This window comes from Hyperolius riggenbachi, chromosome 1, assembly GCF_040937935.1.
Source record: "Hyperolius riggenbachi isolate aHypRig1 chromosome 1, aHypRig1.pri, whole genome shotgun sequence".
In the NCBI taxonomy this organism is placed as follows: domain Eukaryota; kingdom Metazoa; phylum Chordata; class Amphibia; order Anura; family Hyperoliidae; genus Hyperolius; species Hyperolius riggenbachi.
In genome coordinates, this window is record NC_090646.1 from 189,827,365 (window position 1) to 189,854,583 (window position 27,219).

General features: G+C 44.8%; 1 protein-coding gene across 3 annotated transcripts in view; it reads left to right on the forward strand.

The window, feature by feature from the left end:
- Positions 1 to 27,219, forward strand: part of TTC29 (tetratricopeptide repeat domain 29) — a 326,460-nt gene that overhangs the window by 183,815 nt on the left and 115,426 nt on the right. The window lies entirely within an intron of this gene.

The following is a 27,219-nucleotide window of genomic DNA, read 5'->3' on the forward strand; positions in this document are numbered from 1 at the left end:
CCCCCCCCCCCCCAAGCTCTCTCTGTCTAAGCTACACTGCCCAGCTACACTAACCCCTGCTGCACCCATTGAGTAGACTAATTACCCTACACTAACCCCTGATCCCTCACCAGTAACATTGGGCTAAACTACACATTACACTAACCTTTGATGCCTCCACCAGTTACTACACTACAATAACCCCTGCTTCCCTCACCAGGAACACTACACTACACTACATTAAACTAACACCTGCTTCCCCCACCAGTAACACTAACTAAACATTACAACTACAGGGTGGATGATCTCACCTATCCGGGTGTCCATGTGGGAATCCGTGCTCTCTGTGTCCTCCATCTCCAGGTACTGAGATGTTCCTGAAAGGATGGGCTTCTTGGTGCAGGCCTCTCCACGGTAGGGCAGCAGCAGCGCGATCCTGGCATCTCTCCTCTAAACTTCTGGTACTTGTGGCAGCTGAGCAGCAGCAGTGTGTTCCCAGCATCTCTCCCCTGAACTTCTGGTTCTTTTCGACGACAGTGCAGCAGCAGCCCAATCCCAGTATCTCTCCTCTGCACTTCTGCTATTTGCGGCAGTGGTGCAGCAGCAGCGCAATCCCGGCATTTCTCCTCTGAACTTCTGGTACTTGCAATGGCAGAGCAACAGCAGTGTGATACTGGCATCGCTCCTCTGAACTTCTGCTATTTGCGGCAGTGGTGCAGCAGCAGCGCGATCCTGGCATCTCTCCTCTGAACTTCTGGTACTTGTGGTGGCAGAGCAACAGCAGCGTCAACCCGGCATCTCTCCTCTGAACTTCTGCTATTTGCGGCAGTGGTGTAGCAGCAGCGCGATCCTGGCATCTCTCCTCTTAACTTCTGGTACTTGTGGCAGAGCAACAGCAGCGTGAACTCGGCATCTCTCCTCTGAACTTTTGGTACTTGCAGAAGCAGAAGATCGGCAATCCCTGCGCTAGCTGCAGCGCTGTTACTAGTCCCGATGCACCCCCATACTTCCTTGTTTACTGGTGCGCCCTCATGACCCCGTAGCACATGCATTGCACGTCATTGGATTGCCCCTCTGCTGCCCTAACAAGGAATGGCCTGCCCCAAGAAGCCTATGATGTCAGGATCATCACAGTGGCTGGAGACAGAGTTTACAGAGCCCGCGGATAGGTAAGAGCTTCCTCTGCGCTATCTGCATCTGCTTATAGAGGACACATTTGGACTATAAGACACACTGACTCCCCCCCTCCCACACACACACACACACACACACACACACACACACACTTTTGGGAGAGAAAAAGTGTGTCTTATAGTCCAAAAAATACGGTAATAACAATTACATAAAAACAAGTGATGCATATTAGTACTATAAATTAGTTAAATAAAGAAATAGAAGTATTATTTTACTTTTTAGATTAATTTTTATGTCTGCTGTCTGGAACTCCACCTCCATATGCTGATTGGCATGTGTCTATTTCCAGCCAGCACCTTCCTCCAGCCCCTCCTTATGCTTTTTTTATGCACACCTTCTCATACTCACATCATTACATGTGGCAGACACTACACACGTGCTGTTGCTTCCCTGCACATATACTCTGCAGACGGCTGGGGGAAGGGGGCACAAGAGGTACTAGAGGGGCACAAGGGGAGCACAAGAGGTACAAGAGGGACATATGGCACAAGGGGGACACAAAATATACAAAAGATACAAGTGGGGCACAAAGGGGGCACAAAAGGTACAAGGGGGCACAAGAGAGACACAAGAAGTACAAGAGGGACACAAGAGGTACAAGGTGAACATAATAACAACAACAACAACAAATAACATTTGTAAAGCGCTTTTCTCCCATGGGACTCAAAGCGCAATAATAATAGGGAATTTGGGGGAGGAGATCCACAAGACCCTCCTGCACCATGGACGCACAAGGTTTACTATATTTTTTCCCTAGGTTTTTGTCCTCTAAATCTAGGTGCATTTTATTGTCAGGAGCATCTGATGGTCGGAAAAATATGGTATATAATAGAAGCCATCAGCATTAAATCCCAGTGGAGTCCTAAACCATTTCTCTCTTAAATTACCCCATACCTATGCCATCTGAATTGCCACCCCTTGTGATTTGGGGGCTTCTGGATGACTCCCTGGTACATTGAATCCTTAGGGTTTCTGGATTGTTTATAAAGTGCCTAGATTACCACTTGAGGTTTGGGGGCTTTTGGGTGATTCCCTGATACGTTCAATCCCCAGGGTTGTAGTGTCTATAGGACATTGATTTTAGATCAAGCTTTTTGACCTACAATGACAAGATTAATTTATACAGTTCTAGTAGCAGCAGTTGGTGAAAGAAAAAACCATGGCATTTTGGGTCGACTTTAATACAGTTGTGTCTAAATTTTCATGTCTGCCAATAGTAAAGATGATTGCACGCATGTTCAGAGTGGATCAAACAACATGAATTAATTATCAGTCGTTTCTTAATCTATTTTCTTTTTTTTTTTTTACTTCGTACTTTGCAATGTATTGGTTTATTTTGTTTCCCTACTATTATCTTGCAATAAAGTTCCTCTTTAAATTGTAAAAACTGATGATCCAGAATAAGGCATTCCTCCTTTAACAAATACGATAGACATTATAGGCCCAATTCACAAACTTTATTTTATTTCAAACAGAAAACTTTAAAACAGCTCTTATTTTGTTCAAGACAAACTAAAATGCTAGTGCATGCCTGTGTCATCTCCTGACTATGCTACTGCAACACCATCCTGTGTGGCCAAATGACATCCTAGACTCTACTGCTTGACTCATCTACCTACCTTCTTGCTTCTTAAATGTTGCTCCTCTCAATCATTTCTCCTCTGGCTGTCATTCGGCTTGATGCATCAAACAGTGATAAATGTACCGCAGGGTTACTATTAGCACACGCAAACAGAGCGCAGTACTGTGTTTGTAGTGTGGCCACGCGCTGTGTGCACGCACTAATAGTAACCCGCACTATGTGTCCGCGGTACATTTACCGCTGCTTGATCCATCAAGCCATTTCACAAAAACAATTAAATTGTTTGGTAACATTGTCCTCTATGTACGAGAAAGGCTGTACTGCACATTTTCTAGTATGGCCATGCTTGCAAAGTGAGGAGCAGCTTCGGTTTACTGCGCAGGTGTGCAGTACCCTCGCATGCTCAGTACAGCTGCACTTGTACACGGCAGGGTGCACGACTATAAGATTATATCCGACAAGCTCATCAGATATGTTCAGAGAGGTCCTGCACAGCAACGATAGGCACCAGAATGGTTTGGGAAGTCTCTGCTTCGCTATATGTGGGAAAGTATCTAACTTTTTTTTCCAAGTGACAAGTTTCCTTTAAAGCGGGATTGTCAGCCATAAAATCTAATTCCATTTATCCACTGCTCTGTATTTATCATGTAGTCTACATCCTGACCCTGCATTGCAAGCATTCCAATGTAATTATATAAGTGTCTGCTGTAATGAGTTTTATCTTAGTCAGCCTGTCTCCTTTCTGGTACATTGCCAGGGAGAGGGAGGCTTGTTATCTCCCCTCCCACATTTTAGCTCCTCACTGATTGGTGGACGGCATTTCAGTGTGACACGAGGCTGAGAAGGGAAATACACTTCACCCCTCTGCAGAACCTGCTGATATATACGATCTATGCTGTGCTCACATGTGTTTACAAAGCAAGCTAGATATAACAGTGCAGTTTCAGTACATAGATCAGGAGGGGGAGGAGGGCTAGCAATGCATACCCTATTTCAGACAGGAGAAAAAAAGAGTAAGGGAGTAAATTACATAAGGATTGGCTGCACTCAGAGGCAGTAAAGATGTTAAATGCCTGGAACAATTTTCTCTTTATTTACTATATAAAAGTCACTGAAATCAAAACATGGACTGTACAATACATATGATATGTTTTAGATACATATGATAGAATAAGTATTTATCTATGTATATATGTGATTTCTTTTCTGGGATAATATAGTGCCCCTGCTGCTTTAAAATGCACCACTTTTGGCAACTATGTAATATGCTGTAGGGCATTTTATCCAGTAATTGAGCCGTGATGGTGTCAATCCTTTCTATTAAGACAGAACACCACTGCTTGCTTATATAGCGCTTACATTTAGTGTTTTATCCCTTTGCTTCTTAAGACTTTAACCTTGCATGGGTCTCTCTTGTATTGTGCATCTCTCTTGTAATATAATACAGCTTTGCAGTAGGTTGCCATGCCATTTGTGCTACTCTAGGACATGATGTATCATTGTATTACTCGTTAGTGTATATATATATATACATAGTTCTGTATCACTGTAAGTGCTAATGTTGGCACTCTATAAATCAATATTAATCATACCATTACTCATGTCACCCTTCCCCCACATGCTCAGCATAATCAATCATTTTCAAATGCAATGCATCATGGAAGTCAACATTTAAGTAGAGGTGAATTTTAAATACTGTTGATTAGATATGGCCAAGGAGATGCTAATCATTTTGATTTGCATGCAAATTTAATGCAAAGTGTATGCAGCTTTAAAATGGGCCAAGGAAATGCACTTCCTGCCGATTTGGACTGACCCATCTCCAAGCTGAATACAGTTTCCATTACATTTACATATATTAGCATCCTGTTGACCAGCTCTATTGATGATGTTTAAACAGAGGTTCATTTTTTTATAACATTATTTTGAACATACAAACCTGTCATTTCTCCGTACTGTGGCTGCACACCTTAATCTAGATCTATTTGTGACTCTGACAGCATTTTAAAATAAAAGGCTATTAAAGCAGTGGCTCTATATAATGTTCATTGTGGTCAGGGCCGGTTTAAGGGGCCCTGGGGCCCCAGGGCAAACTTAATCTGTGGGGCCCTCCTTCCCCCCACAGTTTCCTCCTGACCACTAATAATAATGATTTGCCTCACCAGGATTGCACTTTTATTTAGCTTTCCTGTATGACAAGAAGACACCCAGCACTAGGGGAAGAGGGAAAAAAGGGTGAATGAGGGAGGCTGCTGCACACCAAGAGGGCTTCTGAGCATTTTTCAAATCAACAGTGATTTGAAAAGCGCTTGGCTAATGTTACCCTATGACGGTGTTCTCACAGCAGGCAGCAGCATTGTGATTTTTTCAAAATTACAAACACACAGCATATAGCATGTTTTTGAGCGATTCATTCAAAAATCGCTCTGAAAAAAAATCGCTTCACAAAATCGCACTCACAAATTGCTAGCGATTGCTATTGTGATTTTGGCGTGCACTAGCCCAGAGAGAGAAGGAGTGAAGAGAAATTGAGAATAGCCTGAAATGGAGCAGAGAGCTTATCTGTATTGCAGTCCCACATCACACAGAGGCTATTTACCTGTAATATGACTCCTGTCCCTGCCAGTCTCTTGCACAAGTCAGAAAGCAGCCCTCCTGGAGTCTAGGGACTGTCAAAAACTTTTCACTTGTTTAACGCCTTATCCACAAATGCAGTCATTATAACAAGGGGGAGAGACCAGACAGATATTTTCCCACAGACCCTCTAGGCAAGCTCTGCATCATGCTGTGTATATTTACCAGCTTGCCTGCCCTGGAATTGCCCTTATATCTGCTAGCCTAGTGTTTCACATTGCCTTACAACAACAAACCTGAATACACCAGGCACTGGACCGGCCCTAAATCACTGAATAAAAAGCGGCCTGAGGGAGAGATGAGGAGTGGAGAGCTTGAGATAGGGCTGGTGCACACCAGAGCGGTTCTGGAGCGTTTTTTAAAACGCTTGCAGGGGGGAAACCGCATGGCTAATGAAAGTGAATGGGCTGGTGCACACCAGAGTGGCTCGTTTTTTCCACAAATGCAAACTCGGGGGCTGCAGCATTATTGAGATTTCTGAGGCGTTTCTGCCTCAATATAAAGTACAGGAAAGTGGACAACCGCTCTGAAAAACGCTAGATCAGAGCAGTTTTCCAGGCGTTTTTGTTACAGAAGCTGTTCAGTAACAGCTTTACTGGAACAATATATGAAATCTGCTACACAAAAACGCTCCAAAAAACGCTAGGCATGTTTAGAAAACCTCTCTAAACATGCCTAGAATCGCTCTGAAATCTGCTTCAAAAACCTCTAGCATTTTGCAGATCTGCTAGAGGTTTTTGGTGTGCATTGTCGGGGCCATAGAGCAGAGAGCATATCTGTTTTGCAATCCCACATCACACAGAGGCTACTTGCCTGTAATGTGTCTCCTGACCCTGCCAGTCTCTCACACAAGTCAGAAAGCAGCCCTCCTGGAGTCTAGGGACTGTCAAAAACTTTTCAACCTGTGAAATACCTTATGTAGCTGTCCACATCAGTCTTTACAATAGTGAAAGAGCTGAGTTTTTCCCACAGACCCTGCAGGAGGCAAGCCTCTGTACAGTTACCAGCTTGCCAGCTGCTTCAGCGATTTCAGGGAATTTTTTTTAAAGGTACAGGAGGTAGTCCAGACATTCAGCTAGCCAGTGATGTCTCCCACCCATTCACCTTTTCTTGTACACAGTCACAGCATGTCTCTATCCCTCAGCCCCCTCTCCCAGGAGATCAGGGGACATCTGCAGGCTGAAAGATAAGATGCAATGCACAGTGAGTGAAGCTAAGTACTCACGGGGGGACAATTGTAGCTGTCGCTGCACACGGGAGCGTGTGCGCAACAGTTCGGAGACAGTTCGGCGACAGCTCGTCGCCAAGTCCCTCTGCATACACACGGCAGCAGAGGGATTAGCGATGCGGCGGAAGCTGTCGCCGAGGTTCCTCCCCCCCGCCGGATGCTCCGTGTACTGTGTGTGGGTAGCTGTCGCTAGCCCGCATACACATGCGGGGCTAGCGACAGTTCCGGCGAGGTTGCGGCGACGGCTGTAGCCGGCGATTGAACGTGTCAATCGCCTGGCGACAGCTCCGACGGGCGACGGCCGTACCCCGTGTGTATGAGCCTTAAGACTCACTGAGATGTGTCCGTGTTCCTGGCTGCTTCCAGCCTTGTCAGCAGCACACACAGACACAGCATGTCTCCCTCCCTCAACCCCCCTCTCCCAGTGCAGTGAGTAACACAGACTCACTGAGATGTGTTCATGCTCTGGGCTGCTGCTGCTTCTGCTTCACCGTCTGCCCCCCTGCTTGTACACACAGACACTATTACTATACCTCACAGATCAGCAGCCGCTGAATGCCTGGGGGTGGGCAGCGGAACTTCCTGGGCTGCTTCTGCTTCACAGCCTGCCTCCCTGCTTGTACACACAGACACTATCACTATACCTCACAGATTAGCAGCCGCAGAGGCGTAGCTAGGGTTTTCAGCGCCCGGGGACAAAGACTATTAATGCGCCCCCTAAGGTGAAGGGTCGTGACCAAATGTGGGCGTGGTTATGGGTGATCTACATTTGGCCACGCCCCTTCAAATGTACATGGAGGTTAGCAGGCTCACGCTCACCCACCCTCCCTCAGTATGTACCTTCCAGCATGTTCCAAGACAAATTCAGCAATCATGAGCCCCCCCCATCAAGACAAATTCCGCAATCATGAGCAAACATGAGGCCCCCAACATGACCAACTCAGCAATCATGAGGCCCCCAACAAGACAAATTTAGCAATCCTGAGGCCCCCAACAAGACAAATTCAGCAATCATGAGGCCCCTAACAAGACAAATTCAGCAATCATGAGGCCCCTAACAAGACAAATTCAGCGATCTTGAGGCCCCCAACAAATCATGAGGCCCCCAACAAGACAAATTCAGTAACCATGAGGCCCCCAACAAGACAAATTCAGCAGTCATGAGGCACATAAATAGACAGCATTTCACATAAATAGGCAGAATGCCCCCTTAATATGGTAGACACCTCTCACCTGGCAGCAGTTCCCTAAAATACACTCAATCTGACAGCAGTGCTTCCCCAAAAATAGGTAGCCCCAGGTCTATAGGTGTCCCCAGAATAGGTGGCCAGCAGTATAGATGTCCCCAGAACAGGTAGCCAGGGGTAGAGATGTCCACAGAACAGGTAGCCAGGGGTATATGTGCCCAGTATATGTAGGCAGGGGTATGTGTCCCCAGTATATGTAGCCAGAGGTATATGTGCCCAGTATATGTAGCCAGGGGTATATGTGTCCAGTATATATAGTCAGGGGTATATGTGCCCAGTATATATAGCCAGGGGTATATGTGCCCAGTATATGTAGCCAGGGGTATATGTGCCCAGTATATGTAGTCAGGGTTATATGTGCCCAGTATATGTAGCCAGGGGTATAATATGTGCCCAGTATATATAGTCAGGGGTATATGTGCCCAGTATATGTAGCCAGGGGTATATATGCCCAGTATATGTAGCCAGGGGTATATGTGCCCAGTATATGTAGCAAGGGGTATATATGCCCAGTATATGTAGCCAGGGGTATATGTACCCAGTATATGTAGTTAGGGGTATATGTGCCCAGTATATGTAGGCAGGGGTATATGTGCCCAGAGTAGGTAGCCAGGGGTATATGTGCCCAGAGTAGGTAGCCAGGGGTATATGTGCCCAGAGTAGGTAGCCAGGGGTATATGCCCAGTATATGTAGTTAGGGGTATATGTGCCCAATATATGTAGGCAGGGGTATATGTGCACAGAGTAGGTAGCCAGGTGTATATGTGCCCAGAGTAGGTAGCCAGGGGTATATGCCCAGTATATGTAGTTAGGAGTATATGTGCCCAGTATATGTAGGCAGGGGTATATGTGCCCAGAGAAGAGGAAGAGCTGCTCTCCCTCCCTTGCTGTCCCCTCCAATGTCCGGGTGGCTGGCAGCGGCGGGCGGAACTTACCTCCGTCTCTCGCAGCGCCGGATGGATCTGTCGCTACTCTGGTCTGGTCCAGACCAGAGCGGCGGCTGGGCACCCGAACTTCCGGCCGGCGCTGGAGCGAGACGGAGGTGAGTTCCGCCCGCCGCTGCCAGCCACCCGGACATTGGAGGGAGGGAGAGCACCTAAGGTGAGGGAAGGAGGGGGGAGATGGCCCCCCTTCCCCACCGTCCGCACAGCTCTCCCTCTTCTCTGCGCTGCTCCCCCCCCCCCCCCCCCCCCCGCAACAACAAAAAAAAAACCCGAAGCGCCCTTGGGGACCAGGCGCCCCGGGGCACTTGTCCTACCCCGACCTCCCCTAGCTCCGCGCCTGAGCAGCCGCTGAATGCCTGGGGGTGGGCAGCGGAACTTCCAGAAGTGTGCTGGTAGGCGGGGCAGCCTGCATACACTTGGCTTGAACTTTCAAGCCTCTTTAGTAAAAACAAATAAACAGCAGTGGGTAAAACAACTATGTCAGCAGGGGGCCTTTGAAGTGCTGGGGGCCCTAGGGCAAATGCCTAGGCTGCCTGAATGGTAGCGCCGCCTCTGATGTGGTGTACATAAAATGGAAACTAAAAGAAAATGTTTTCCCAAAGCCCAATAGAAATAAAAGTGTGTGTTATTTTTTCTGCTTTCTTGCTGTGGGCAGCTGCACTGTATTGCTCTTAAAGCCCATGTCTTGTTTAGGCACTCAGTGGCACAGCTAGTTTTAGCTGTCTGTATGCATCACTGTAAAATACCTGGTCATGATCCCCAACACTGTCCAGCAGGGCCGCCATCAGAAATTTTGGGGCCCCTCACACATCATCAGGCCTGGGCCCCCCCTTCCTGGGCCCACCCACTGGTTGCTGTGCCTGCTCACTAGCCACCCCACGCCGTTGTCCATGCGTGAAGTGCGCTGCAGCAAAAAATGTGCATGGCTCTGACACTGAAGAAAGCAGCATGCACAGCGTGATGCAGCAAAAGCGGGCGTGGCCATGGCATGTTGTGGGTGGAGCCAAATACTAGCAAAATACAGGTAGTCCCCGGTTAACAAATGAGATAGGGACTTGTAGGTCTGTTCTTATCCTTTATCCGTTCTCTTTTGTTCCCCTCTTTTCTTCCTGTGCCTCTTTTGTCCGCCTCTGTTCCCCCTGTACCTCTTTTACCCCCCTGTGTTACCTCTTGTCCCCTTCTGTCTCAGCTTGTCCTCCTACCCTAGCCAGGTATAGGTGCCCCCAGTATAGGTATCCAGGCATAGGTGCCCCCAGTATAGGTAGCCAGGTATAGGTTCCCCCAGTATAAGTAGCCAGGTATGGGTGGTGCACTAGTATAGGTTAGCCAGGTACAGGTGCCCCAGTATAGGTAGCAAGCTATAGGTGCCCCAGTATAATTAGCCAAGTATAGGTGGTGCCCCAGTATAGGTAGCCAGGTACAGGTGGTGCCCTCAGTATAGGTTGCCAAGTATAGGTGGTGTTCCAGTTTAGGTAGCCAGGTATAGGTGGTGCCCCAGTATAGGTAGCTAGGTATAAGTGGCTTCAGGTCCAGTATAGGTAGCCAGGTATAGGTGGTGGCCCAGTATAGGTAGCCTGTAGCCAGATATAGGTGGTGCCCCAGTATAGAAAGTCCACTGTCGCGGGCTCACTCATCTGCTCCCCACACTCAAGCGCTGATGTCACTCTTCTTTCAGTGCTGGAACACGGTGTGCTGGTTAGTTGGCCACAGGCCCGCAGCTAGCACATGTGGCCCTTCCAGCACTTTGAGGAGAGCAGGGCCCCCAGAAGCCCTGGGCCCCTCACTGCAGTGTCAGTTGTCCCCCCCCTCCCCCCTGATGGCTGCCCTGCTGTCCAGTTCCTACATCTGTGAATGTCTGTTCTACTGGATGCAGTTTTCTCAAAGAGTTTAGTCTGTGCCTGTCTCCCTTCAGTTTGAACAGTGAGGATGATGCAGCTGAAGTAGTCACACCCACAAAGCCTGAAAGCTGTCTCAATGAGCTCAGCACTTCTTGTCTTGTGATCAGATTTTTATGACAGGCTTTTTCTTTGTTTTACCTACAGAAGCCTTATTTCACACCAAAAGTTAACATTTACCTACTCTGATTAGTATACTATTAGATGATATTTTTAAACTTGTGCCTGAAGATTTGGCTTTAACACTTTTTTTCATATATATAAAAAATTAATAATAAGTTGTGCTTTGATCATTTAAAACTTTTTTTTACGGCTATGATATTACAGATCAAGATATGATATCATGAGTGTTACACAATGTTTGTAGACAGCTTACAACCCTTTCACATTATTTACTGAAAAAATATATTTAATTTCTCTTTGTCGGGTTCAGATTCAATTTGCAATGGAGCCTGCAGAGTTATTCACTGCTTGCCTGCCATTACATTTAACAAATGTGCCATACCTTACAATTAGATCCTAGTTATGTGTTGCTCAATACTGTCTTGCTGTGAACTTCATCATTAGATTAAAAGTAATTATTGGGAGGAATTTAAATCATTAGCATTTTGTGGTAAGGAAAGACATAATGAGCAATTAGTCTGGAAATAAAATCACAATTTCAAACTGCAGATTAGGGAAGAAATTAAGAATCTTGTACAAAGTTATTAACACATTTTTCCAGCGGTTATGCATACAAATGGAATCAAAAGATTTAAGATTCTTATAAAGAGCCAATAGGACATTTAATTACACTAACATCTCTACATTTTCTTAACACAGCTATTTTTATTGCGGTTTCACTGTTTATACATAAAAGAACATTAGGTTTAATAATCAGCTGTGATAATAATGGTATCTTCCATCATTACATACATTATTCATGCTTGCACATATAATATCAGACGTTCTTTAATATGACAATTATGTATGTGTTGTATTTAGCCATTTCTCTGTTTGTGTAATATGTGATGCTCAGTTGTATGTGATAGTGGCATGTAGTACAGTCTTCTGTTCTGCAACTATTTTGAACCACTAGCATCCCTCCCAAGTGAAAACTGCTTACTGATTACCCTTACAATGGAAAGATCACTTAGATGGTATCAATTTATCAAAGGCATATATGTTTAAAACTATGTATCTTGGAATATTGGAATACTCTACATTAGGACTCATAAACTGACAGTTTGTTAAATCCTCTTATTTCTTGGTACGCACAATGCAATTTTCCGGCAGATTGATGGTCGAATCGATTATTTCCAGCAGATCCAATCTGATTTTTTTGATCGATATTGTAAATAAGCAATGGGAAAATCGATCAGAAAAACGATCTGTCAGAAATAATCGATTGGACCGTCAATCTGGTAGTAGATGGTTGAAGCACACAATTCATTGTACAGTATGTGTTAATGACATTTAGTTATGCAAAAGATAAAAAAAAGACTGCAAATATTTATAAACACAGGGTGCTAACAAAAAAACACACATAAAATATTAGCAATATAGGCATCATGTGTGTAAATGTGTATATATATATATATATATATATATATATATATATATATATATATATATATATATATATATATATATATATGTATATAGTCATTAAAAAATAAATCATTCACAACTATTTTCCTTAGATGATAAACAAACTACATTACTAAATGTAATCCTGATTACTTAGCCTTATCACACCAAATCCCATTGAAGTCACAGGCAGGAAGTACTCCATAGAAAGCCCATCGGTTGCCTCGGTGTGCTCGGTGCCCATCTTGCTGCATAAGTGTAGACATGCATACTTACTCCTTTACAAATATCCATGGATCTCTTTTAGTCCTTGCCACAATATGCATCCCCTGTGCTGCTGGTGTGCTCCAGATCTCTTGCATTGAAAGCCTTGCCCTTTAAATCACCAACCTATTGAGGAAGAATCGGATGAAGGAGCCTTGTTCCGCTGTCACAGCCAGCCTCAGCTCTGTCCTATCCTTGTCACTGCTTAGCTCCCTGCTCCACACTGGCTTGTTTTGTCAATAACCATTTATTTGTTGATGGAGAAGTAGGAGCCATTACATCTGACCTCCCTGTTTCATCAATTATGGATAGATTATTGGATGTGAACATCTGCAGAAGCTCGCTGCTGAACTCACCTCCTGGCTGGGATTAGATAAAGTATTAAACTGTTTTTATTGTCAGGCCAAAACTCTATTGGGAAGTCGGGGAATTCCAGCTCGTGGAAACCCCTATCAGCAGGCACCTAACATTGTTTAGTATTGCCACTGTTTCCCTCTAGATCTTGGCCATCTATTATTTACACTTATTACTAGTTGTTATGACATAGTTGATAAAAGCTCTTGGCAGGAATCACATTTCTTGTCTTTGTCACATCTGTCAGAAAAAAAGGACATAAACATAGATTTTCTACTGGCAGTCTGTTTTTTTTTTTTTACCTTTTTTGGGGGGGTGGGCTGGGGGAATAGTATATAAGCGCCATGCCTCCATAGACAGATCTCAGTTCTTTATAAATGTGTGTTCCTCTAAGTACTAGTTAATACAAGACATCAGCTGTGCACCTTGAGCTGGTGTTAGTGAGGATGGCTTGATAAATTGCTCTAGACAGATTTATGTTTTCTATGCGAGAGGTGGTCAGAAAGCAAATAAATAAAACATTACACTTCTCAGTATTAGTTTTCCTGTGATTTCCCATGTATATTCGGTGTCATTTTCTGGAAATGCATACCAAACATAGATTTCTTATTCCATGGGATTATTATATTTGTTACACTTATATGAAGCATTTCGTCTTTGTTACATGTCTGAACTGATATTAAAAGCATGTATATATTTTTTGTATTCATAAATGCAGGTTTATGAAACTCAGTTAGAACAATTGAAACTGTTATATTGTGGAAATGTATTTTTTATGACAGTTTTTTTTTATTTTTCTTCCCCCTACATTTTCTTGCATTGTTTTATTTGGTAAACTCAAACTGCAGCTTCTCTCCAGCTACATGCTTTCAAATGAAAATACGTTTTATAAGATGAAATTCTCAGCCTCTTACAATAACAAGGAGAGAAGTCAGCACAAAATCTTGTGAAAAATTTGTGTATTTAAATTAAATAAATTATTATATACCATATATATTCTATATCTTATAAAAAGTACAAAAGGAAGAGACACCAAGAGTCCAATATAGTGTAGTAAGTATTAGATTGAGATGGATAGTGTAGGTAATTAAAATAATACTCACAAACCAGGGTTACCTTCTAGGCAACCACTGTAAATGCAAGTGGGGAGATTTAAGACCTGTCCCCACTCAGGATTAAGAAGTCACTCTCTGTAGATAGGAAAGAAGGAGGGTATATCTCTCCTCCACCAGGGGTGGACACAGGTATCGTAAGAAGTGAACAGAGTGCCAACACGATAAAATATACTAAAAACTTGCTACGGAGGCAGTGGTGGACTTACCTCCCCGAAGCAGACATGAAACTGTCAGTTTTCAAAAAAGCATAGATTTATTAACATACTCCAAAACAGTGTTGCAACGCATTTTCCAGGTATAGTCCTGCCTCATCAGGCAATAAGCAAAGGAGTATTTCACAGTCAAATGTCAAAATAACATCAAGCCCCTCTTCTATATCTTGTAGGTGGTTGAAGTGATTTAGTTGTTTTTTTCAATAATTTCTGCAGCTCTTTTTTTGCAATAAGACACTCAAAACATAAAGAAAAGTGTTATATACTGATTACGCAGGGATATGTATTAACTTTTACACACAAGGGGCCTGATTCACAAAGCGGTGCTAACAGTTAGCACCCTGGTGAAAAGCCCTTTATCACGCCTAAACTCAGTTTAGGCATGATAAGTTTAGGTGTGATAAGTTTAGGTGTGATAAGTTTAGGCATGATAAGTTTAGGTGTGATAAGTTTAGGCATGATAAGTTTAAGCACCAACTGCGTTAGCACCGCAGTGCTGATCAAAAGTTTTGCGCTAGCAAAGTCTGGTGCACTTCGCATAGAGTTCAATGGCGCTGCTTTGCGTGCGGGACTTTGCACGCTATCTACACTTATCTAAACTTAGCATGCCTAAACTTATCACACCTAAACTTATCACACCTAAACTTATCACGCCTAAACTGGCTTTTCACCAGTGTGGTGCAAATGTTATCATGCCTAAAGTCTTTTAGGCGTGATAACTGAGTTATCACCGCTTTGTGAATCAGGCCTAAGGTATCATAATATTTACACAAGAGCCAAAAAACCCAGAAAACTGGGTTTGGTTTAATATTGAAACATGAACACTCCTAAAATGTAACTGCAGTCAATTATTATATTAGATCCCATCAAATGTTTAGCAATTTTTTCCTGTTTAAGTGCTAGGCACAATTTTCTGACCACCCGTAGCCACCAAAAGCAACATACAGGTCTCCACATAGACCAAGGTTTCGCCCCTTCTGGCTTCATCAGGGGTAAATACCACTTATGACGCTGGCAGGGTAAAACCTTTCTTTGGTTGAAGAGAGGGCAATTTGACAAGACCCTGCAAAAAGCACTTTAATAGTGCATTTTTATTGAAAGACGATTTTATGCATAAGGGTCCTGTTAGCAAGGACTCTCAATGTATGTTTTTATTGTTGAAACTGTGATTGTTTAAATAAATAGTTGGAATATTTTGCCACAAATATCTGATGCCATCTTATTGTCTATGTGGTGGCGGACACCGGTGAGTCTGTTTTTCTTATCCATGTGGTGCCTACAGGGGGTCAGAGAATTGTGCCTAGCGCTGAGGAATTATTGGATATTGCTTTCTACTGTTGCGGAGATTGGATACTCTGGCAGCTGCCTTTGGTGTGTGACATCGTTTTTGTGTGTACAAAAGTGCCTGTATCTTCCATCCCCTATACTTTAATGGTTGGATTCTGATTGGAGACATTCCGCCCAGTATATTGTTCCAATGACAACTCTTCTCCCAGTAGGAACTGAGGTGTGAAATATGTCTGATGGAGATTCGGATAGAAAAGTAAGGCACTTTTGTTTCCCAAGCTGTTTGAGCTTTAATCCATCTAAGAGCTGATGAAAAGCACTGAAGTGGCAGCAGATGCCTGATTAAATTAGATTAAATCAGACCTCAGGGCAATGGAATAAAAACTAATCAATTGGGGGAAAAGTTGACACTCCCCTTTGTAGGAAGGTTCCCTCCAGTCCTTGCCTTCTATTCTTTTCTTCCAAGTCCATAGTCCTCTTTGGAGTTGCTTTCCTTTTCTGATGGTGAAGTCCCTGGAATTTTATCTTCCAAGATGGCTGCTAGTCCTTGCCCTTCCAGTACTTTGCTGTATGGAATGGCTTTAATGTCTGAAAGCAGTGGAGATGGATAGACAAGGCTGGATGGAGACTTTGCCACTGAGACCAAGTACAATAATTTGGAAGAAAAGAGGAGGACCAGTTAATGTGACCAGGACCAGGGATCATATTTCTTTCCACAGGTTAGTTTCAATATTTTGCCCAGAGAAAGGCTTTGATGGTGGTTTTGACAAAAGATCTATGCCTCTGACTGAACCCCTTTCCCAACACTGTGACTACTATAACAAAAAGCATAGCACCAATGCAATCATAGTTTGTCCGTTAGAGGTGAGAAACTGTCCTTCAGCAAACACAAATACTTGGTGTTCCATTGTTAAATCCATGTAACAGTTTACCTATGTTACAGCTATGCTGCCAATAGGATATCAGTTCCAGTAGCCATTAGAAAGTAAGACTTGACAACCACGGTCATATATAAAGCAGACCACCATCCTCAAGGGTAACAATTTCAAGAGGAACTTCAGTGAAAATAATGTAATAAAAAAGTGCTTCATTTTTACAATAATTATGTATAAATGATTTAGTCAGTGTGTTCCCTGATTTACATTTTGACATTTACCACATGGTGACATTTTTACTGATGGCAGGTGATGTCAGTGGAAGGAGATGCGTCTTACTTTTTTGGCAGTTGGACCCAGTTGTAAACAGCTGTTATTTCCCACAAAGCAATGAGGTTCACAGACAGTAAACTGTGAGGACCATGGTCCTGACATCCCACTGTGGGAGGGGTTTTACAACAATATAAACCTTGCAGAGCCCCCTGATGATCCGTTTGTGAAAAGGAAAAGATTTCTCATGGGAAAGGGGGTATCAGCTACTGATTGAGAGGAAGTTCAGTTCTTGGTCATGGTTTCTCTTTAACTCTTGTAGCTAATAAACCTTTTTCAAACTAACTTTCAGCCACCACACTGAACTGAAACACCTTGTTCTATCACTTGGCTCTTTGCTCTACATATGATGACAGTATCACTCTCTACTTCTTCAGACCTTGCACTCTATCTGTATTGATAACACCACCTTCTCTTGGCTCTCCTTTTCACCAACTTCTCTTCACTTTGGCGTTCCCCAAGGCTCAGTCTTTGGATATGTGCTCTCCTTTCTTTACACTTCCTCCCTTGACAAACTAATATCATCCTTTTGCCTTCAATACCCGTTTTATACAGATGAGACCTGCCCTTTCCACCATTAACTTGTCTCTCCAGTCCTAAATAAAGTTTTATGCTGTCGCCTGTTGGTCATCACATTGTGGATGGTTCTCAGGTACATTGGTCTGAACTTGGATAAAACTGATCAAATCATCACTCCACCCTTACACACACACACACGCAAGCACACACGCACACACATACACACCATCCATAAACACACCATATCTATAGCTATAAATAACAGCCATTCTCCTCACCTCACTTGTTCTACCTTAGTGTCACCTTGGACTCCACACATCTGACTCATGTCTAGTTCCTGCTATTTCTATCTGGGCAACATTTCCAAAATATGCCACTTACTCCCAGAGATCACAAAAGTCTTCTAAAGTTCTGGTACATGCACTTATTATGTCCCACTTATACTATTGGAACAACCTCTTATCTGGTATTCCACTACCAAGACTCTTGCCTTTACAATCCATCATGAATGCTGCCACTAGACGTATGTATCCTTCTTATTACTGCTCATCTGCTGTTACTCATTTAATTTCTACATTAACTTCTACTTCTTCTCAAAATCAAATTCATTCTGTTCTGCTTTTCCTTTAATTCATTCCACTACTCTTGTCCCAATACATATTATACATACATAAATACACCCCTGACCATTCCCCCATCAACTTACTAATGAATTTTCACTCATAACCTCTTTGCTTGCATGGCATCACCCCCCCCCCCCCTCCACACGCACACACACACACACACACACACACACACAGACCTCCTTCACTCCTGACACAGTTGATAAAGTGAACCTATTGCTGGCCACTCCCCCTGCCACCTGCACCCCTCTCATCCTCTCTGACACACTCTGCCCCCACTTCCCTGATCTGGCCCTGGTTCTCACCGCCTTGTTCAACTTCTCCCTCACCACCGCCATCTTCCCCTCAGCTTTTAAACAGGCCACTGTACTTCCCCTGCTGAAAGAACCCTCACTTGACCCTTCCCTACCCTCCAGCTCCTGCCCAATCTCCCTCCTCCTTTTTGCCTCGAAGATCCTCAAACACCTGTTCCTCAGACACATCACCCACTACCTCAGCACCAACTCCCTACTTGATCCCCACAATCCGGATTCCGTTCTGCCCATTCAAAATAAACAGCTCTCGTCAAGGTCATCAATGACCCTACCCTTGCTAAAGCCGAAGAGAATTACTCCATCCTGCTACTCCTTGACCTCTCCTCAGCATTTGATACAGTAGACCATCCCCATCTCCTCCAAACCCTACAGTCCTTAGGAATTTTTGACAGCACCCGGGCCTAGATCTCCTCAAACCACTCCGATCGCCTTTTCACAACCTCCTTTAATTGGTCCTCCTCATCCCTCACCCTCTCCACTTGGGCTCTGTTCTGGGCCCTCTTACTGTTCTCAATGTAAATCTCCTCCATCAGTAAAGTCTTCTCCTTCCTGGGCTTCAAATACTATCTATATGCCGATGCCACCCAGATCTATCTCCATACCTTTGATTTCTCCTCCTCCACCATGGACAAGGTCTCCTCCTGCCGCTTGACTGAGCTCCTGATTTTCCTGCACTGCGCTGCACCATCCCTCCTGGATATTCATGTCATAATCAATAGCACGGCTATCTGACCTACCTTCCAGGCTCGTTGCCTGGGTGTCACCCTAGACTCTGCTCTCTCCTTCAGCCCCCACATTCAAAATGTTACCAGAGCCTGCAAATTCCACCGCTGCAACATCTCTGAGATCTAACTTTTCCTATTCCTGGACACTACAAAGCTTCTCCTCCATGCACACATCATCTCCTGCCTTGACTATTGCAATGCCCTACTGTCAGGTCTCCTCTTGAACCACATTTCCTCCTTCAGTTAGTCATGAATGTGGCAGCTAGACTCATCAATTATTTAATCAATTCCAAAGGATCGCACACCTTTAACAAGAAGCTTATTACACCTTGTGAAAATATATATATGCAAAGTAGGGTCCACACATAGAGATGGCCCGAACGGTTCACCGGATAACTTGTTCGCGCGAACTTAGCTGGTTCGAGTTCACGGTGAACCACGAACACTTAGGGAGTTCGACTCGCCCCCTAAACTACATCATTGGGCTAAACTTTGACCCTCTACATCACAGTCAGAGGACACATGGCAGCCAATCAGGCTGCACTCCCTCCTGCCCCCCCCCCCCTTTATACAAGGCAGCCGCGTCGGCAATGTTCTCACTCTGTGTGCTGCTGTATTAGTGAGAGAAGGGAGAGACATTGGAGAGATCTGGAAAGCGATAGTTAGGAGGTCTGTTAGCTTGCTCCTTGCTGACATTTGTTGATGAAAAGCACCCCAAAAATGTTCTTTTGAGAGCTAAAGTTCTTCTGATATGTTTTTTTTTTTTTGTGTGTGTGCCACTGACACTGCATATACAGCCCTGTCTGTCACAGCTGGCCCATGCTAATTGCTGTATTGTGCCCGGCCCAGCACATTCAGTGCATACCTTTCACTGCCTCTGTATGACTGCACTTTGTATTATACCACCAGCAGTTAGGTCAAAAAAGTGTTCAGTACCTCACCTTTATCAAAATGAATGAGACATGGATCCCGGAGGGCTACTGCCTGCCCAAAGACTAAGTCAGTCCCCACACACAGCATCTCTGCCTGCACGCCGTGTGACTGCCTGCCCCAAGACTAAGTCAGTCCCCACACAGCATCTCTGCCTGCAGGCCACTTGACTGCCTTCTCCACCACCATGGTGCCTTCTCCTCCACCATGGTGCGCACCAGTCCAGCACGGCCATCACTACACAAATCGCTGTTTGTGGGGCGTTACACAGTGAGGTTGGTCTGTCAGTGTGAAGCAGTATACTACTTACACTAACTGCTGATCCATGTATAAACACACAAGATGTTTTCAAGCAATTTAGACCTCCAATTTAGCAATGCAATGTGATTTCTGCCTTTTAGGGAATATAACCCTGCTATGCGTCAAATCCATAATTTTCCCCGGGACTTTTGGCATGTATTCCACTCCGCCATGCCCCCTTCAGGTGTTAGACCCCTTGAAACATATTTTCCATCACTTTTGTGGCCAGAAACAGTGTTTGTAGTTTTTCAAGTTCGCCTGCCCATTGAAGTCTATTGCGGTTCGAAAAGTTTGCAGGTTCGCAAACTTTTTCGGAAGTTTGAGGTTCACAAACCGAAAATTGGAGGTTCGAGCCATCTCTGTCCACACACAGACAGGTTGACAGGAACCAAAGCTTTTAACGTTCCAAAGTGCAGTTACATAGGCATCTGGCTGTCTTCCCGATGAGCATTTTGGGGCCTCAAAAGGGTCCCCTTTATATTGCCTTGATAAAGGAGACCCGCTTGAGGCCCTGAAATGATAGAGTGATGATCAGTTGCCTATGTAACTGCACTTTGAAACAATAAAATCTTTGGTTCCTGTTAACCTGTCAGCGTGCGGACCCTACATTCTTCACACTGCTCTTCCACCTCTCCCCTCTGCAAAACCCTACACTGGATGTGCACAAGACCTTCCCTAACTATATCTCTGATCCACATATATCTCCCATCTACATATATATACCCACCTGCCCTCTCCATTCCTCCAATGACCTCCGCCTGACTGTCCCCTCATTTTTCACTCACATGCATGCATGCACGCATGGCTTCACAAGAGCCACCACCACTGTATGGGTTTTCTTCCCAACCCCTTCAGACTTGCCTCTTCCTTCAACATCTTTAAAGAGGAACTCCAGTGAAAATAATGTAGTAAAAAAAAGTGCTTCATTTTTTACCATAATTATGTATAAATGATTTAGTCAGTGTTTGCTCATTGTAAAATCTTTCCTCTCCCAGATTCACATTCTGACATGTATTACATGGTGACATTGTTATTGTGGGCAGGTGATGTAGCTGCTCCTAGCTGTTTTGGCTGTTAGCCAGCTGTAAACAGCTAATTCCTGTCTGTGAACATTGTTACGTTGTGGCAGTTGGCCCAGAGTATCGCGGTGCTCAGAGCTTCTTGTGGGAGGGGTTTCAGCACAAAATCAGTCATACAGCGCCCCCTGATGGTCTGTTTGTGAAAATCATTATATTTCTCATGTAAAAGGGGGTATCAGCTACTGATTGGGATAAAGTTCAATGCTAGGTTGGAGTTTCTCTTTAAGCAAGCCCTCAAAACACACCTCTTGAAGATGGGCTACTCCCCCTCTACCACACCTTAACTTGTCCAAGCACCTATTCCGCAGCCCTACCTAGTTAGTCCCTCCCGTTTAGATTTGAAGCCTTTGGCAGGGTCTTGATCTTGCAAGCCCATGAATGACACCCTTCCCATGGACTAATTTGGACTTGATTGCATCATCATGTATCTTATATCCTGTTTCTCTGTATAACCTTGTGTTATGTTGTATGTTGTATACCCTTGTGCTACCTCTCTGTTTAACACCCTTGTTAACATTGTATGTATCTCTATTTATTGTCTAGCACTGTGTACAGTGATATGTTGGTACTGTATAAATACAATAAATAATAATAATAATAATTCAGTAGATATGTCCCCACTCTAAGGAATTCCCTTACCTTTAGAACATTTAAACAAGCCCTTAACTCCTAACGTTTCACACTAATCTACCCATTTTAACCTCTCTCTTTACCATCACTAGTTAGTTATAAATGATCTTGTACCTATTTAAGGACCGAACACTGGGTGTTGAATTTATCACGTCTACATTGTAAATACTGCTGGACCCCTACTTACAAACAGGTTCAGTTCAGGGAAGTTGTTTTAAGTTGGATTTGTTTGTAAGTTGAGTCATGTGTTATACATAGTGAAACGTGGATAAATTATTTACTTTAGGGCTTGAATATATACCAGGATGGATTTCTGGAAAGGCCACAAAGGCCCGGGCCTTGGGCGGCTGCAGCCCAAGGGAAGACCTATACTTGAAATAGGGGTTGCTACATATGAAAGAAAAGGCTGGAAATGGGAAACAACACATGAAAAGGGAAGCTGATGTCCAAGAGAACTGTGCATGAAAGATAGGGCCTTCTGTACAGGGATGATATACATGGAAGAGGGGGTGGCACATGGAATGGGAGGGTCTGCAGTACAGGGATTATACACTTGGAAGAGGGGGTGGCACATATAATGGGAGGGTCTGCAGTACAGGGATGATAGGCATGGAAGAGGGTGTGGCACATGGAATGGGAGGGTATGCAGTACAGGGATGATACACATGGAAGAGGGGGCGGCACATATAATGGGAGGGTCTGCAGTACAGGAATTATATACATAGAAGAGGGGGTGGCACATATAATGGGAGGGTCTGCAGTACAGGGATGATACACATGGAAGAATGGGCGGCACATATAATGGGAGGGTCTGCAGTACAGGGATGATACACATGGAAGAGGGGGTGGCACATGTAATGGGAGGGTCTGCAGTACAGGGATGATACACATGGAAGAGGGGGCGGCACATGGAATGGGAGGGTATGCAGTACAGGAATGATACACATGGAAGAGGGGGCGGCACATGGAATGTGAGGGTCTGCTGTACACGGATGATACACATGGAAGAGGGGGTGGCACATATAATGGGAGAGTCTGCAGTACAGGGATGATCCACATGGAAGAGGGGGTGGCACATGTAATGGGAGGGTCTGCCTTACAGGGATGATACACATGGAAGAGGGGGTGGCACATGTAATGGGAGGGTCTGCAGTACAGGGATGATTCACATGGAATAGGGGGTGGCACATGGAATGGGAGAGTCTGCAGTACAGGGATGATACACATGGAAGAGGGGGTGGCGCATGGAATGGGAGAGTCTGCAGTACAGGGATGATACACATGGAAGAGGGGGTGGCACATGGAATGGGAGAGTCTGCAGTACAGGGATGATACACATGGAAGAGGGGGTGGCACATGGAATGGGAGAGTCTGCAGTACAGGAATGATACACATGGAAGAGGGGGCGGCACATGGAATGGGAGAGTCTGCTGTACATGGATGATACACATGGAAGAGGGGGTGACACATATAATGGGAGAGTCTGCAGTACGGGTATGATACACATGGAAGAGGGGGTGGCACATGGAATGGGAGGGTCTGCAGTACAGGAATGATACACATGGAAGAGGGGGTGGCACATGGAATGGGAGGGTCTGCGGTACAGGGATGATACACATGGAAGAGGGGGTGGCACATATAATGGGAGAGTCTGCAGTACAGGTATGATACACATGGAAGAGGGGGTGGCACATGGAATGGGAGGGTATGCAGTATAGGAATGATACACATGGAAGAGAGGGCGGCACATGGAATGTGAGGGTCTGCTGTACAGGGATGATACACATGGAAGAGGGGGTGGCACATATAATGGGAGAGTCTGCAGTACGGGTATGATACACATGGAAGAGGGGGTGGCACATGGAATGGGAGGGTCTGCTGTACAGGGATGATACACATGGAAGAGGGGGTGACACATGTAATGGGAGGGTCTGCCTTCCAGGGATGATACACATGGAAGAGGGGGTGGCACATGTAATGGGAGGGTCTGCAGTACAGGGATGATTCACATGGAAGAGGGGGTGGCACATGGAATGGGAGAGTCTGCAGTACAGGGATGATACACATGGAAGAGGGGGTGGCGCATGGAATGTGAGAGTCTGCAGTACAGGGATGATACACATGGAAGAGGGGGTGGCACATGGAATGGGAGAGTCTGCAGTACAGGGATAATACACATGGAAGAGGGGGTGGCGCATGGAATGGGAGAGTCTGCAGTACAGGGATGATTCACATGGAAGAGGGGGCGGCACATGGAATGGGAGGGTCTGCAGTACGGGTATGATACACATGGAAGAGGGGGTGGCACATGGAATGGGAGGGTCTGCTGTACAGGGATGATACACATGGAAGAGGGGGTGGCACATATAATGGGAGGGTCTGCCTTCCAGGGATGATACACATGGAAGAGGGGGTGGCACATGTAATGGGAGGGTCTGCAGTACAGGGATGATTCACATGGAAGAGGGGGTGGCACATGGAATGGGAGAGTCTGCAGTACAGGGATGATACACATGGAAGAGGGGGTGGCGCATGGAATGGGAGAGTCTGCAGTACAGGGATGATTCACATGGAAGAGGGGGCGGCACATGGAATGGGAGGGTCTGAAGTACAGGGATGATTCACATGGAAGAGGGGGTGGCACATGTAACGGGAGGGTCTGCAGTACAGGGATGATTCACATGGAAGAGGGGGTGGCACATGGAATGGGAGAGTCTGCAGTACAGGGATGATACACATGGAAGAGGGGACGGCACATGGAATGGAAGGGTATGCAGTACAGGAATTATACACATGGAAGAGGGGGCGGCACATGGAATGGGAGAGTCTGCTGTACATGGATGATACACATGGAAGAGGGGGTGGCACATATAATGGGAGAGTCTGCAGTACAGGTATGATACACATGGAAGAGGGGGTGGCACATGGAATGGGAGGGTCTGCAGTACAGGGATGATACACATGGAAGAGGGGGCGGCACATGGAATGGGAGGGTCTGCGGTACAGGTATGATACACATGGAAGAGGGGGTGGCACATGGAATGGGAGGGTCTGCAGTACAGAAATGATACACATGGAAGAGGGGGTGGCACATGGAATGGGAGGGTCTGCAGTACAGAAATGATACACATGGAAGAGGGGGTGGCACATGTAATGGGAGGGTCTGCAGTACAGGGATCATACACATGGAAGAGGGGGCAGCACATGGAATGGGAGGGTCTGCAGTACAGGGATGATACACATGGAAGAGGGGTGGCACATGGAATGGGAGGGTCTGCAGTACAGAAATGATACACATGGAAGATGGGGTGGCACATGTAATGGGAGGGTCTGCAGTACAGGGATCATACACATGGAAGAGGGGGCGGCACAAGGATTGGGAGGATATGCAGTACAGGGATGATACACATGGAAGGGGGGGTGGTACATGGATTGGGAAAGTCTGCAGTACAGGCATGATACACATGGAAGAGGGAGCGGCATATGGAATGGTAGGGACCAGGGGCGTAGCAATAGGGGGTGCAGAGGTAGCGACCGCATCGGGGCCCTTGGGCCAGAGGGGCCCCGAAGGGCCCTCCCTCAACTGCAGTATTAGCTCTCTATTGGTTCTGTGCTCATAATAATCACTTATATAGATGATTTCAATAGTGGTAATCATTAACAAACTGCTTCCCATCCCCTTCTTGCACCTCTGACACTGTGGTTGTCCTTGGCAGGTTTTGGTGCCCCGTATCAATTGTTATGTATAGAGCGCTTGGGGGGCCCCATTGTAAAACTTGCATCGGGGCCCACAGCTCCATAGCTACGCCACTGGTAGGGTCTGCAGTACAGGGATGATAGACATGGAAAAGGGGGCAGCACATGGTATGGGAGGGTCTGCAGTACAGGGATGATAGACATGGAAGAGGCAGCGGCACATGCAATGGGAGGTACACTCCTGCGCTTTTAAGGGGAGCCCCAATATACTTTGCCTAAGGGCGAAAAAAGTATAAATGCAGCTTTTGATGTATGTAGTATATAAAATGTTTTCGGTTTGTTTTCAGGGTGTTTTTAATTTGTTTGAAACTACAACAATTTAAACAGTACTATACCATGTACCAATAAAAATATGTAATTATAAAAACAGTACTATACATTTTGTACATGGAGATATATATGAAAGGTAACTTGAGTTATCTGTAAGTATGGGTATGTCTGTAATGTCTGCTGTCTAATGGGAGGGACATGGAGGCCATGCTGAGGCATACAAAAGTTGGAGCTCAGGAAGAACTCCTAGAATGAAAATAAAAAAAACTCTCATCCACAAAACAGCACGGATACCTTTAGTAGGGACTGCACATATCTATGCATTATTGACACTGGCTTAGTCATCCATCTGCAGAAAAAGTCAGATTGAAAGGATCAGCTTGATCAAAACTATATGTACTGCAGTGGTTTAAAGTTGCTGTAGCCTATGGACATGTAATAAATAATAGCATACTTTCTTTCTGGTGAATGAACTGCATGTGCAAGTATACTCTAGAAGGCTTTATGCTTCTCAGTATGTAAAGTAATATTAATGATAATCAGCATGGATTCATGTGGAATAGGTCATGCCATAATAACCTCATTAGCTGCTTTGAGGAATTAAGCTGAAATTTTGATCAAGGTAGAGCAGAAGATATGACCTACTTAGTCTGCGCATAAGCTTTTGATGCACAGGAGTATAGCTGATAGAGTGCCAGTTTAACTATAGGCAGCAAAGTGCGGTCATTAATAATATGATTATATTATTCAGATTGGCCTGGTATCCTAAGTGAATTAGCATACAGTTCAGCCTTAACATGCAATGGAAAAGCCAAGAAAGAGCCACTAAAAGAACATTTTGTGCTAGTATGGAGAACCAGAGTAGACTTTCATGTGATATAATACTATATGTGTTCCTCTCATGGGAACCCTTCAATTCCAGAGATAATTACATTTTATTGTTCGTAGCCTATGCGATTAAAATAGCCTATGGCAAGGAAAAGGTTGCTCTTGAGTCCTATAGTAATAGTCATACCAGTAGGCACTGGCAAAAAAAAAGATCATGTTTGGTGTATTAGTACTACAGTGTTGAAACATGGTAGTTCAGCTCCCTGCCGCTCTAAATAACTATTGCTCTATCTATTATTGACAGTTATAGGAAACATGGAGATTTCCTGAAGTGGTACTGATAGACATGAGATGCTCATTATCTAGAATGGTTTCACCAGTGCCAAGTAACCATCGCCTTATTTACAAAGTGCATTGGATAGAAACGCTATCAGAAAGTAATCTTTAAAACAAACCTGAAATAAAAAGTAAAAGTCCAAATAAACATGCACGTCATACTTTCCTCCCATGCAGTTTGGTTATCGATCTCATTCTCC